The 13,379-nt window shown below is 38.0% G+C and overlaps 1 protein-coding gene across 1 annotated transcript in view; it reads right to left on the bottom strand.

The window, feature by feature from the left end:
* The window catches only part of ZNF385D (zinc finger protein 385D), a 440,279-nt gene that overhangs the window by 282,680 nt on the left and 144,220 nt on the right, over positions 1 to 13,379 (bottom strand). The window lies entirely within an intron of this gene.

The raw sequence follows: 13,379 nt of genomic DNA, 5'->3' as shown, positions 1-13,379 counted from the left end.
AATACATCAATATTTCTACTTTAGAAGCAAATAAGTCTTTGTTTGGGGGGTCAAAAAAAAAAAAAAAGGGGAGATTCATTGTATTCCTTTTATTTGGAAGAACTGATTTGAGGTAAACATTTCAGAAACATTCTTTAAAATCTTACAATAATGCATCTGAATGCAGACTGAGGAATATCATGGGCTGGATAGCCTAGAGTGATTTCCCCTACCAAAGTCTTTTTGGTTTTCTTTCTCTCTTATGACAGAAACTGTGGCATTACACACGGAGTAAATCAAGCACAACACTAACAAGATAAAATAAACAGAAAGTGGAGGACCAGGAAGAAGATTCATTCATTAACCCTCCAAATGGATATGGTGATCCAGGAAGGAGAACACACCAGAACAACAGAGGAAGCACTGCTCAGCTAGAATCAAGTGCACTGTTATACATTTATTCAGCGACATAATACTATGCTACTACAGTCCAATAATTAACCTAAAGAAGGAGAAAAACCCACCCTTAATTGTGTTTGTTGGTACATAAAGTGTTGACCAGAATACATGCGTTTTTTAGTTATCTGGCAAAAATAAAAGCAGCTTCACTTCACAACAACCTAAAACACAAATCCTTCCTACTTTCACTCTAGCAAGAAAAAAGTGTTTCAGATCATTTATTTGATCTGGAATGTAACATTTCATACTAGATACTCATATTAAGGGCAATGAAATAAGGGAATGAATTCACATGAATGGTATAAAAAAGACAGACTATCTCCTCTCACTCTACGAAAAGATATTAGGCAGGTTGCTCTCAATTTCTCCAGTTAAGGCTATTCTGCCTCCATAGGAAGTGTGGTCTCTGGAGCAACAGAAGAAAAACAGAGCACCATTGTATATCCCATTTTACCATTCCTCAACATGCAGCTATGAGAGCATCACATGCTTACTTTAGGTAGCTTTCTCTCATGCCACAATAAAAACCTACCTATTTTTAAGTGCGTCAGAGGATTTGTGTCAGATACTTCGAAAACTGCTTTGCATAGCCTTTTACCAGTATTTTTTGTTGGATGCTAGCTTGGAAGAGAATGACAATACGCAACTTTTATTCCAGTTTCTTTTTAAGTAAAAAGATTAACAAAAACTTGTTAAGAAACAGAATTGCAAATAATTCTGTATGTGCACATCTATGACTCAATCATTTTTCTATAAAGTCACTGATAAATTGCCTGCTAAAGATGGCACAAGCCATAACGCAAAAGCAATAAATAGATTACACTTCCAAAGACATTACACTCAATACTCAAGAAGGAATGAAATAAAATCAATGCACTATAGCAAAAGAGCTGACAAAAAGGAAAATTTCATTATCCATATTGCTGGTATGATTCATCTTTTCAAATATATGAAGCTTCAAGTGTTTTATATAATAAACCAGTGCGTTGTCATAATCACAGAAAGCTTTGATTACCATCATGAAGCAGAGTACTTCAAAGCAGTCAGCTTCCTCAGGGCTCTAGACTCAGAAGAGCATGTTTTCGTTGTGTCGTATGCATCTTTTATATAGTCTTAAGTAAAATCCACAGTGACACAAATATTTTTGTTTATGTAATTACACCATGTACATAGTACGGTTAGAAGATATTTGCATACTGAGGAAACATTTACTTAGTTGCTTGTCTCTGATCCAACTATGTCCAAACTAAATCCAACATGTTTTCTGCATTGTAAAGTAGGTTGTTGAGATCCCAGTGGCACTGTATTACAAACAGTTCAATCAAAGCACTTCAGGTTATCTTAATCCTTCTACAGTCTGCTTGCTATTTTCTTCTGCTGGAAGCCACTCAAGTTCAATCATTGCAAATGCTATAAAAACTTTGCTGATTTATTTCCCTGCTGGGAAAGTCAATAAAACGACTCATGACTTGACATCTAGCACATCATTCAGCCAAGAAACCAAAATCCTGACAACCACTCATTTCAGTCCTGAAGGTTTTACCTCTAAAGATACCTGCTATATAACACCATGCTTCTGGACTTCTCATTACATTTAAAAATGAAATACAAAGACATGAAAAACAGCATACATATATACTCAAATGTACATAGATATGAATCTGTATACTAAACATGTGAAAATTAATTCACATATTTATTTTTTAATATATGAAAAAAATGCGGATATCAGTTAAAGTTAGATTCTAATGCTTACATCCTGGCCAGTCATTTTCAAATGTAAAGGCTCTTCTACCCCTACACAGAATTTATAAGCATTTCTTTTCATTCTTTATAATGTCTTCCAAGTTCAGCCTATAGTCTGAGTAAAATAAGCATGTTCTTTGTTAGAACTCAACTGAAAACTCCTCAGGCCACAGAAAATCTGGCTTGTCTGCCCATACCCAAGATGGTATGCACAAGAGCTCAGCACTTCACACCATTAACCTATGCCTTCACTCCAGAAAGACAGAGATCTGTGCAGCCTCTGGAGTTAAACAGAGATATCAGATTTATGATCTTGTGCATTTTAACTGGCTGATATCCAGTAATTCATTTTTCTACTGTTGGATCTTAATTTTTAATATACATAAACATCTCTGAAATTTATGCTTAAGATCTCAAACAGAAGTTAAATAAGACCAGTATTTTTAATTTAGTGTAGATCCTGTCTCAACTTAGCAGCCATCTGTTAGCAACAAAAATAGTATTTGATAACTCATTATAAAAGACTTACACAGTAACATGCTCATTATGCGGTAGACAGAAGAAAATGCATATGTATGCATTTATGCAGAAAACAAACACAGGTCTACCATTGCTTCACTGGGACATGGGATAGATCAAACTCAAATGCATTGCAGCATTGTTGCAGGGAAAGAATAAGAATTCAAGGTCCAGACCTGGCAAGGTAATAAACATATTTTCAGAGAGATTGGAATTTTTTTTTTTCTCTTGTGAGTTTCTGGCCAATGTTGGGATTCATTATAACCCAGGTAATCAGTCTATCCATTGCAATACACTTCATACTGTCAATAGCCTAGCTTAACCTTCTTCAGCCAGTCAGTTGCATTCAACATACTTAAACATCATGGTCTTCCTGAAATTGTACTGATCTTTATTTCTGTGATATCTGGTCTTTCCTCTACTTCTCCAAATCATTCACTTCAGCATCTTTTAAGAGATTGTCCGCAGCCTTTCCCGCAGTTTCCTAAATACAGATATATGTCACCAATCCTACAGAACCTTACCTCTAAATAATTTCAAAGTCACAATTCACTCTACAAGCCCTGTACGGACAGAGCTTAGGTCTGGTTCTGCATTCCCCATCTGCCCAAAAGTAAAGACTGAGCCTTTCTGCAGATGGGCTACCCATGAATTCCAGATGAGCTTTGCAAAACAGTAACTTTCAGTCTTGAATCCTTAAGAAGTTTCCTGCTTGGTCCTTTGATTTGGTCGTATAATTTAGGGCTGAAAATTAGCCACCAATTTGAACATTAAGTTCCGCCACACCCCTCCCAAACAAGCAATGTCTAGATACTGAAGATTTTCTCTGTAAGACATTCTTTTCATTCTTGCAGCAAAATCTGCTCTTCAAAGTCACCTATCTATCACTGTTAAGTCAGTGAAAAGCTGAACTGAAAAAATCAGGAAGAAAAAAGTTTGCTCTGAGACAGCATACAATATGCAATTTTTTTTGGTGAAATTAAAAGTTGACTTAAAATTGTTTCAGGCTGTATTAAACACCTCATCCAATTCAAACCCAAAACATTTTAACTTTTTTTTTTCTTTTCTTCTGTTCAGGTAACTAAATTTAGGGGGTGGAGCAAAGCTTTCTTTTCCTGATAAAATATCCCCCCTTACAGCTTCAATAACACTATTTAAAATCACAAAACAGACTGTTCACTCTTTTTCAGTGAGAAGTATATGCCAAATTCCATACAAATTCATAAACACGCTTAGCCAACCTGGATGTTTGGGAAACTAGACTATTTGTTTAAAAAATTAAGCAGTCAGCCCTAGTCTTGATTAGTGCAGCAATGTTTCCTCCAGCAGCCTTGTTACTTCTTAAGATCAAAGATCAGTTCTTAGTCTGGTTCTTGATCATCAAAGACCCATTTTCTACTTGTCTTTTGTCCCTTCTATCACAATAAATGCTTACTACTTTTTCTTTTTTTTTACCTTTAGGGCTCTTCATATGTTATCATTTCCCATTTAACACTGGAGGACAAATATCTGTTCCTGATCATCAAGTGATGCCCGTTTCCTTCATCTACTGCTTTAAACTAGAAACATACACCTTTGTCAGACCTTAATATGCTCACCTTTCAAATTCCTACTTGAACTCTGCTTTAATAGCTAAAATAAGAAATTACTTGATCATAGTCAGGATGCTTCCTTGCTGAGCCACAAACATCCATAAACTTATCTTACAAGGATTCTGCATTATTTTCTAGTGATGTCCCCTTTGTTCCTCACCCTGTAGAGTAGCATGCTGTTAAGAGGCTCCTGTAGGAGTCCCCGAAGCCCAGCTGCATCGCACTGAGACCCTTTCTTACTCTGGCCGTGGAGGCAGTCAGAACTTGAAGGCAGAAAACAGCTGATTTTTGTCAAATGGTTTTGATCAGAATGCTCTGATGTACTATATAAGATCTAAAATTAATTTTGAATATTGTCTTCATTAATATATACATACACACAGTTCAGAGCCTCAGCTTGAAGTAAGTGAAGGACAAATAAAGCAGCTTGAAACAAAATTTGGCCTACGTTGGCAAACAGGGGGAACCAGCCAGAAGTAGTCTTGCGTTTGAACAGCTAGTTTTGAAACGTTTTAGTTTTTTGTTAACTCAGACATAGGAACCTAACTGTGAACTAAAACACAAGAATGCACTGTGAATGCATAAGCACTAAAATCATATAAAAATGACAAAACTTATAAAATTTTATGTTTTGAAGTGGAAATCAAAAAAAGAAGGTGAAACAGAACAGTCTTTGCCTGACCTGTGATGGAAATCTTCATACCCAAGTTCCCAATTATAGACTAAATGGTGACTGATACTAGGGACAGAACATCAGCAGAAATTCACTGAAAGACCCAGAATTGGTTATCAGAGCTTATCAAACAAAGGTCAAACAGCCCACACTAAAAATCCAGTACCAGAAAGTAGACAGTGCTGAGACATGGAAGGGAGAAGGACAGATAAAGGCCAAAATACTTCTAGAGAGAGAAGCTGGGCAAAAAGGTCACCTCAAATTTAAAGTTGTGATCCACAGGACAGGTACTCAGTGAAGTTCCTCATGCTGTGGAAAATTACATCAGCCAAAACAATTCCTAATGTTTTGCAAAAGAGAGAAAAACTCATATGATTTATATCTACTACTGAGAAACTATGGACAAAGAATGACATCACCACCATACGATCAAAAAAAAAAAATCCTTATAGGAATACTAAAGTACTGTGATGACATATATATATAAAATATATATAGTCCTACCAACATAGAAGCAAATGAACATTCATTTTTATTTTGGACATAGATACTCAAATCAATGTAATACTGCAAACAGTAATATTAAAGAAGGAAAACTACAGGTAGTAGAGAGCAAATTAAAATTTTTCCCCAATAAAGGCACAGGTGAACCAAGTATATGGACAAATAACCAAATATAAAGACCTAATCTGTCACAGAGAGCAAATCTCCCTTTTTAGGTAAAAGTATATTGAATTATTGGTTCTGCATATCAGAGAGAAACAGATAAACCTCTGAGAAAGAATCCAGAGATAGTCTTATAATAGCTGGGTTTTCTGTCTTAACTGAAGTATGAGTGTCCTGTCCCCTTCCGCAGTTTTAAAGCTGCAGCTGGTGCTGCCTCAATTGTCCAAAATTAAGTCCCTAATTCAGAATAGAGCTGACAGCCTCCAGTCCTACCATTTATGAACCTAGAGAAGAAGAATAGGTGGTTATGTTCATTTCCCTAGATTTCACAAAATAACAGCAACATACATGAGGTACACCGACAGTGGGAAAACACAGAACCTTTCACTTCTGTAGAGGTGTAGAAAGACTGACCAAATAATAGTAGTGCAACATTTTTCACCATCTAACAAGAGAGACACCTTTGGGGAGAAGGCTAATGCATAATTTTTTAAAAAAAATTGCAATCCATGGTTTCTGGCTTGCACTGCTAGAAAAATAAATCAAGACCAAAATAAACTATTATATATTCCACTCTAACAGCAAAAAAAAAGATTCTTCTCATGGTCACTTTGGGTCAAAAATTATCTAAGAGATTTTTCTGAGGTTGTACGAGTTTAAGGACTAAAGACATTTAACGTCTAAAGATATTATGCCTGGAAAGACATTAGAACAGCACAGCCATACATTTAGGGACGTCCCAAAAGAATCAGAGATGCTGATAAAGCTACACATAAAAAGGTAAATTCTGTGTGAAAGAGTTCAACCCAAGAAAGACATTATAGCAACAGGGTAGAGGTAGATTACAGTGAGACTGAGAACAGCAGCCAAAGAAAATGAGGAATAGCAATATTCTCTTCAGCAGCAAAAGCATTGAGACACAAGCTTAATTTAGCTCACAAAGAAAGCTTTTTCAATACAGTATTTTGAAGAGTTACCCAAGCAGCCTCAAGTTCATCATTGTCAAGACTATAACAATAAGCACCAATAAATAAGTAAATAAATAAATATTTCCAGGGAAACTTTCTGCACCTCTCAAAATCTTTGCCGAACCTAGGGAGCAGTATTTCATACAGAACAGTTCCCAAAAAAAACTCCATGTCAATATGTTTATACAAAGGAAGCAGTTTTGTTCTTTTCAAACCCACTCAATGAAGTTTCATGTCTTTATTTATAGGAAGCCCAGACAAGCTAAAACCAAGTATGACTCAACTGCCACAGCCAACTAGGGTCTGAGAAGCAACATTTCTGCCACTTATTTCCTCTGACAACAGAAACGTGGGGTTTTTTCCCCAAATGCTAAGTCAAGTAAAAGAGTTTATGTCGATGATACCACAAAAACAAAGGATGTCTGAAGCATAATAAGCAATTCCATCTCTGTAGCTCCCTACTTAACTTCCTACTTCCTCCTTAATACAAGGTTGTCTTACTAAACAACAATATAGAACACAGTTTTCTTTCACAGGTTTCACTAACTTTAGATATGTAAAAAATACATATACACGACTGTCACCCTGCGTTCCTTCCATAGCCAATGGATGATATACATAGCTTATTCCTCTGGTTTATTTTAGACATTGTCTTTTGAAAGAGGTGAATTATACTTCTGACTCTGCTGACTGTACTGATCAAGGCTCCACCTTCAAAAAGAGAATGGAGCTCAAGGACAGATTTCTTCACTGTCTGTCTAGCCACAATCTCATCATATGTATTTGATACAACAGTTTCCAGCAGCAAGCCACTCCTTCATAGGAATGGATACAAACAGTTTGCACTGAAGTAGACTTTTAGATATTTTTTTCACAAGCGCCCATTGTTCTCACCCCAAGGGACTCCTAGGAAATGCTATCAAAGTATTAAAATGACTATAGAAAAAACAGGCAGTCCCAGACCTGCATACTTTGTTAAAGTTCAGATTGACAAGGATAGCACTCCCATTCATCTTCTGATACTTTCTTCTTAGAATCATAGAATGGTTTGGGTTGGAAGCGACCTGGTCATCTAGTCCAATGCCCCTGCAACGAGCTAGTACTACCAGAACTGTCCCTGGGGATTTGTCATTTCAGAGACAGACAGAATAGCTTCTTCCCTCCTGTCCAATACATTCTTTGTGGGATCTACTACACTCCATTACAACAGTTATCTAAATCCAGTATCAATACTGCAGCTGCTGACACGAATACTTCAGGAAAGATCCGTTACATGCCAGAGAATGGGGGGCTGAAGTGCTGATTTTTCAAATTCTGTTTTTCCATTCAAACCTTAACAATAGTAATTAATAAAACTGTATTGGAAAATATCCCTCTCATAAGCCACAGAAATCAGCTGTGTTATGTACTGTGGGCCTCTGCAATGTTTAACTGATCAGACTGCTTGAACCTGAATGATGGTTGAACAACATCCCATTTAGTTTCACTTCAGGAGCAACAGTGCAGATCTTGAGAAGTCTTGTCTTTTCCCTATCTTTTGAGCTTTTAATTAATAATGAGCTTCTCTAAGATAACTTCACCACTTCTCCATAAGTTTCTTGGGGCAAAGACTAATGTAGTCCATAGCTATGGTCCCTAGTGGCTATGACAGTAACAATCACTGACAGAATATTCTCTATGTGCCAGGGCTCCTCAACTCTGCTTGAAAGCCTCCTGCCGAGAGCTGCGAAAAGACATAAGTGAGCAGTTCTGGCAGCACATTCCTTAGAATAAGGTAAGCAATGAAGCTCATAACTATATTTAGAACGTGATATCGATGTGCACATGTAATTAAAACTCCTGATCAGTTTACCCACTTGTGTCATGCAACCGAGATAACAAGTTGGATTCAAAGTAGACTGCGAGTGGGCAAGCCATTTATACCAACTGTTCTTGCAAATTCAGTTCACCTCACCATACTGTTAATCAAGGAAGGTAACTGTGATCTGAATGAATTTTCATATCTTTAAACTCAAGGTGAGAACAGAGATAGTTTCAGATCAGTTGCCCCCAGGGAAGAAAAATAATGAGGGAGGAGGCCTGAGGGACTAAATATTACTGAGCTAGCACTCGTTACTAAAATAATTGTCAGCCTCCACAGATAAAGCAGGGAAATCTGTGGCAGGGTCAGTAAGTCACCAGCAAAAGAAAGTGTTGCAGCATACAGGGATGGACAACCCTGATGAAAGCAGAAAAGTCAGTTAGATACCCCAGGGAAGAAACAGAGACGAAAATACTCATAACAATTCAATATTCCAGTGATCAAAGTCATGAGTAATATTGCTGCGGGCTACAAGGAGTCCTTTTCTAAAAAAGCATACTTTTTTATAATGAACATTTATTCTTCCCCACAGGATTACTCTGTTCTTGCTTTCTCCTTTCCTCAGCGTTCTTCTCAGAAGCCCTTCAGGAATCAACACTGATATCTATTGAAAACAAATTATGTCTTGCAAACTTTCTGTTACTACAATATTCATTGTCAGCACAGACCATTTAGTGAAAAATTAATAAGCCCTCCTCCAAAATCAATCTGTTGAACTGAATTTGCTCTACAGGTCTTTATGATATTCTTCAGTCACAATCAGTCATAATTTTGCTTGGTATTCCTGAAAATACCTAGGAAGTCCAAAGCATTAATAGCTACTAATTTTATCACTGATTCTAAATTGTTTTTTTGTTATTCCAAAAGTGTTTCAGTTGCCGCAACACCAATAAAATAGTTTTTGACCCATATGTAGAAGGAAAGCAAACAGCTTGCTAATAAAACCTAATCTTACACTTTGTCCCAAAAATTTACTGAATTTTTCATGAACTGTAAATATAATTTTAGAGAATCAGCATCTATCTGTGTAAAATTCATGAAGAACAACTGCTGAAGACCAAACAGAACTACTTTACCCACTAAGAGTCTGTAAGACTACTAGCTGTTTGTAACAAATGTAAGCATATTTGCTACTAAAATGTAAATTTAACTAACAACAACAAATAGGGTCAACACAAACCACCAGCTATCTGCAAAGTATCAACAAATAGCAACAGTTACTAACATTCAATACAGTACTGGCAAAAAATCAAACTGATTTAATTAATCAGAAAGACAGGTCAAGGATCTGAATGAGGATTTGGCCTGCAGCAAAGGAAATTTAGAGTTTAGCACAAGCAAATATCTCAAGCTCAATAGCTTTATTATCCAACTATTGTACAGTGAATTTTTCTACACCTTTCCAAATAAGCAGCAGATGTTCCAGCAGCAGAAACTGCATAAATTAGTAATGAAACACAACTCATGACATATTGTACCCAAGGGCACAGAAATCTTTTGATTAAGCAAGTGTTTTCATAGCAGCTGTACAACAGGCGGACGAAAAGAGTCTTCACTAAGTCACACAAAAAAATCCCAATTTGTCATGGTTTGGAGGAAATCAATGACGTAGTAGTAAACTAAAATTCAAGGAAACACATTACCAGAAGCTGTTATGAAACAAAAACCCTATTAATTTAGCAACACACTAAAAATCTGTTGCTAATGATAATCTTCGGAGAATTTATATTTAAAACACTATTCTTGTATCACTCTAGTTATAGTCAATAATTTCCTTGAGGGGAGACAGAGTATGGACCAACTGTTAATGCCATGTAGTTATTAGCTGGACCGTTTTGAAATGGGTAAGAACAACTTACAAACCCAGCTCCCTAAATCAGCATTTACTATTACTCACCAATGAAGAACTGTATTACAAACTGACAAGCCTAATGCTAGATATTGTTAAATCTCACATTCATTCAGACCACAAACAGCCAGTAGCCAGGATATACACCTTAATTTCAATTTGTCTGATTAAAATAGAAATTGTTGGTTCCAAAATTACACAAAGGTCATGTATGCAAGTATTTCTTTCAAGCTGTATGAATATGCAATGACAATTAAAAACATTAAACAGATTTCTGGGCTTCTCACCTTTCCTGATTACTAAGGCTGTTTTTTGTTTACACACACCTTTCAAAATCTATAATTAAAAAGTTTTTAAGAGAGTTAAGTAGCTCATGGGAAGCCATCATATTCACATTAAAAGCAGCGTGGGGGACAAAGCAGACACCCTGAAGACAAAGCAGCTATCAATGCAAGGAAACCAAAAACATGGGCTGCATATCACTAAACCCAAGCCATATCTACAGTGTTTCATCAAGATCGATGATGCCCATAATCAAAAATGTTCCATCCCCATTTAGCATCCTTATAACCTTAATATCCATCAAAGCAGTAAACACATTATGAAAGCAAAGATTGTATTCAGAGGCTGTGCTTAATGTGACTCTGAAGAAGCATTTTTGTGTAGTGAATTACTCTTTATGTTTTTCCTTTCAGATTTACTCTGATAGAAGCTGTTAAAGTAATAGCAGATGTGTTGGCACATAAAGAGACTCTTGGCAAGGAAGCATGTACAAGTTTGTTTTATATGTATCTTACTTCCTTTTGCACCTACATCATAACTTCAAAATTTATCTCATTCCTTCTTTTTACGTTTAGGGACATTAATGCATCCTGACAGAGCTTTAAAAATAAAGGCAGTGGCATGCAATAACTTTTGTAAACAATCTTTAATAAAGGTCTAGAGCTCAAGTGGATAGCAAGAAGGTAACAAAATGCCTAATACCACTTGTAGGTCACATAATACAACAACTTATTTTAGCTCATCTGAGCAATGGTATGGGACAGCTAATACCATTCTTTACTGTCTTCATCATAGTTTTAGAATTTGTAACACTATCAAAGTTGGTTTTCATATCGTGTTCTAAGACTTTACAAGACCAAACCGTCTTTTCCTTCTCCTCATATGCATATAAGAAGCTCAAACAAGCCTTACAGGTTAAGTTTGTTTTAAATTAAAAATCAAGCTTCACCATAAATACGTATTTCGTCTTTTCAAAGGACTCTAAAGGCTGCCAGTGTTACATTCCATGTCAGGTTGGACGGGGCTCTGAGCAACCTGATGTAGTTGAAGATGTCCCTGTTCATTGCCAGGGGGTTGGACTTGATTACCCTTAAAGGTCCCTTCCAACCCGAACAATTCGATGATTCTATGCCACTGCTACGCATAGGAAAATGAGAAAAAGCACAGGGCTCAAGTATCTCCAATTAACCTTGTCTGAATTGCATATATCCCACACCCAGAAGGCATACTAGCAAAGACAATGACATGATGGGTAGTTAACATGCTTGTCAGCAAAAGCATCTCTGTACAGCTAAGAATCATGCTGATTTGATAAAGTACGCAAGCACATAATGGGGTGTACTACATGGGCAAGGTAAGAAATCCTTCAAAACCAGTTTTGACTGGCTGAAGAGCTGCTCAGTGGACATCACAAGTTGCCTGAATCTTTCTGGTTCCTTCCGTAGAGAAGCATAACAATTATTTTGGTCCAATCTGGTATTTACGAGCAGATTTGTAGGTGGAAGCACTGTGTTACAAGCTTCAACTGAAAGATTTGCCCTGAAGAGCCAACATCCTGTTACATTCCATAGTGCTGTCTGGATACCTGCCAAATCCTTAAAAAGAAAACCTTCACAGAATCACACAGAATCACAGAATAGTAGGGGTTGGAAGGGACCTCTGTGGGTCATCTAGTCCAACCCCCCTGCCGAAGCAGGGTCACCTACAGCAGGCTGCACAGGACTGCGTCCAGGCGGGTCTTGAATATCTCCAGAGAAGGAGACTCCACAACCTCCCTGGGCAGCCTGTTCCAGTGCTCCGTCACCCTCAGAGGGAAGAAGTTCTTCCTCATGTTCAGACGGAACTTCCTGTGCCTCAGTTTGTGCCCATTGCCCCTTGTCCTGTCACTGGGCACCACTGAAAAGAGCTTGGCCCCATCCTCCTGACACCCACCCTTCAGATATTTGTAAGCATTTATAAGGTCCCCTCGCAGCCTTCTCTTCTTCAGGCTGAACAAGCCCAGCTCCCTCAACCTCTCCTCGTAGGGGAGATGCTCCAGTCCCCTCACCATCCTCGTAGCCCTCCGCTGGACTCTCTCCAGTAGCTCTTCATCTTTCTTGAACCGGGGAGCCCAGAACTGGACACAGTACTCCAGATGAGGCCTCACCAGGGCAGTGTAGAGGGGAAGGAGAACCTCCCTCAACCTACTGGCCACACTCTTCTTGATGCACCCCAGGATGCCATTGCCCTTCTTGGCAACCAGGGCACACTGCTGGCTCATGGTTAACCTGTCGTCCACCAGGACACCCAGGTCCCTCTCCACAGAGCTGCTCTCCAGCAGGTCCACCCCAAGCCTGTACTGATGCATGAGTTTGTTCCTCCCCAGGTGCAGGACCCTGCATTTGGCTTTGTTGAACCTCATCAGGTTCCTCTCTGCCCAGCTTTCCAGCCTATCCAGGTCACGCTGGAAATTCATTCAAATGAATAGAACTTCAGCAAACCTGCTGAAAGCTCTCGTTCATGTTTTGCTCAAGGAATGAACAAAGATTTGGGCTGAACCATCTAACCTCAAAGTAACGTGTCACGTACTTCTGCGCAGTTGCAGACCTATTAATCCACACTTCAACACTGAGAAGAATTCCGAGACGTATCAAGCATGAAAGAAACAATTTTCAAGAACTGTTAGTGATATGGGGTACTTCCGTTTCCAGGCACCCAGCACATCAGCTAGAAAGAAACTGATTTGTAGAAAAGTTGTGGCACATACCTTCACAGCTGGACAGTTTTCCTTTAACAAACTATTCAC

Source organism: Opisthocomus hoazin, chromosome 4 (genome assembly GCF_030867145.1).
Source record: "Opisthocomus hoazin isolate bOpiHoa1 chromosome 4, bOpiHoa1.hap1, whole genome shotgun sequence".
NCBI classification, from domain to species: Eukaryota; Metazoa; Chordata; class Aves; order Opisthocomiformes; family Opisthocomidae; genus Opisthocomus; species Opisthocomus hoazin.
The sequence above is the reverse complement of the archived record's forward strand: the minus strand, read 5'-3'. Positions and strand labels throughout refer to the sequence as shown.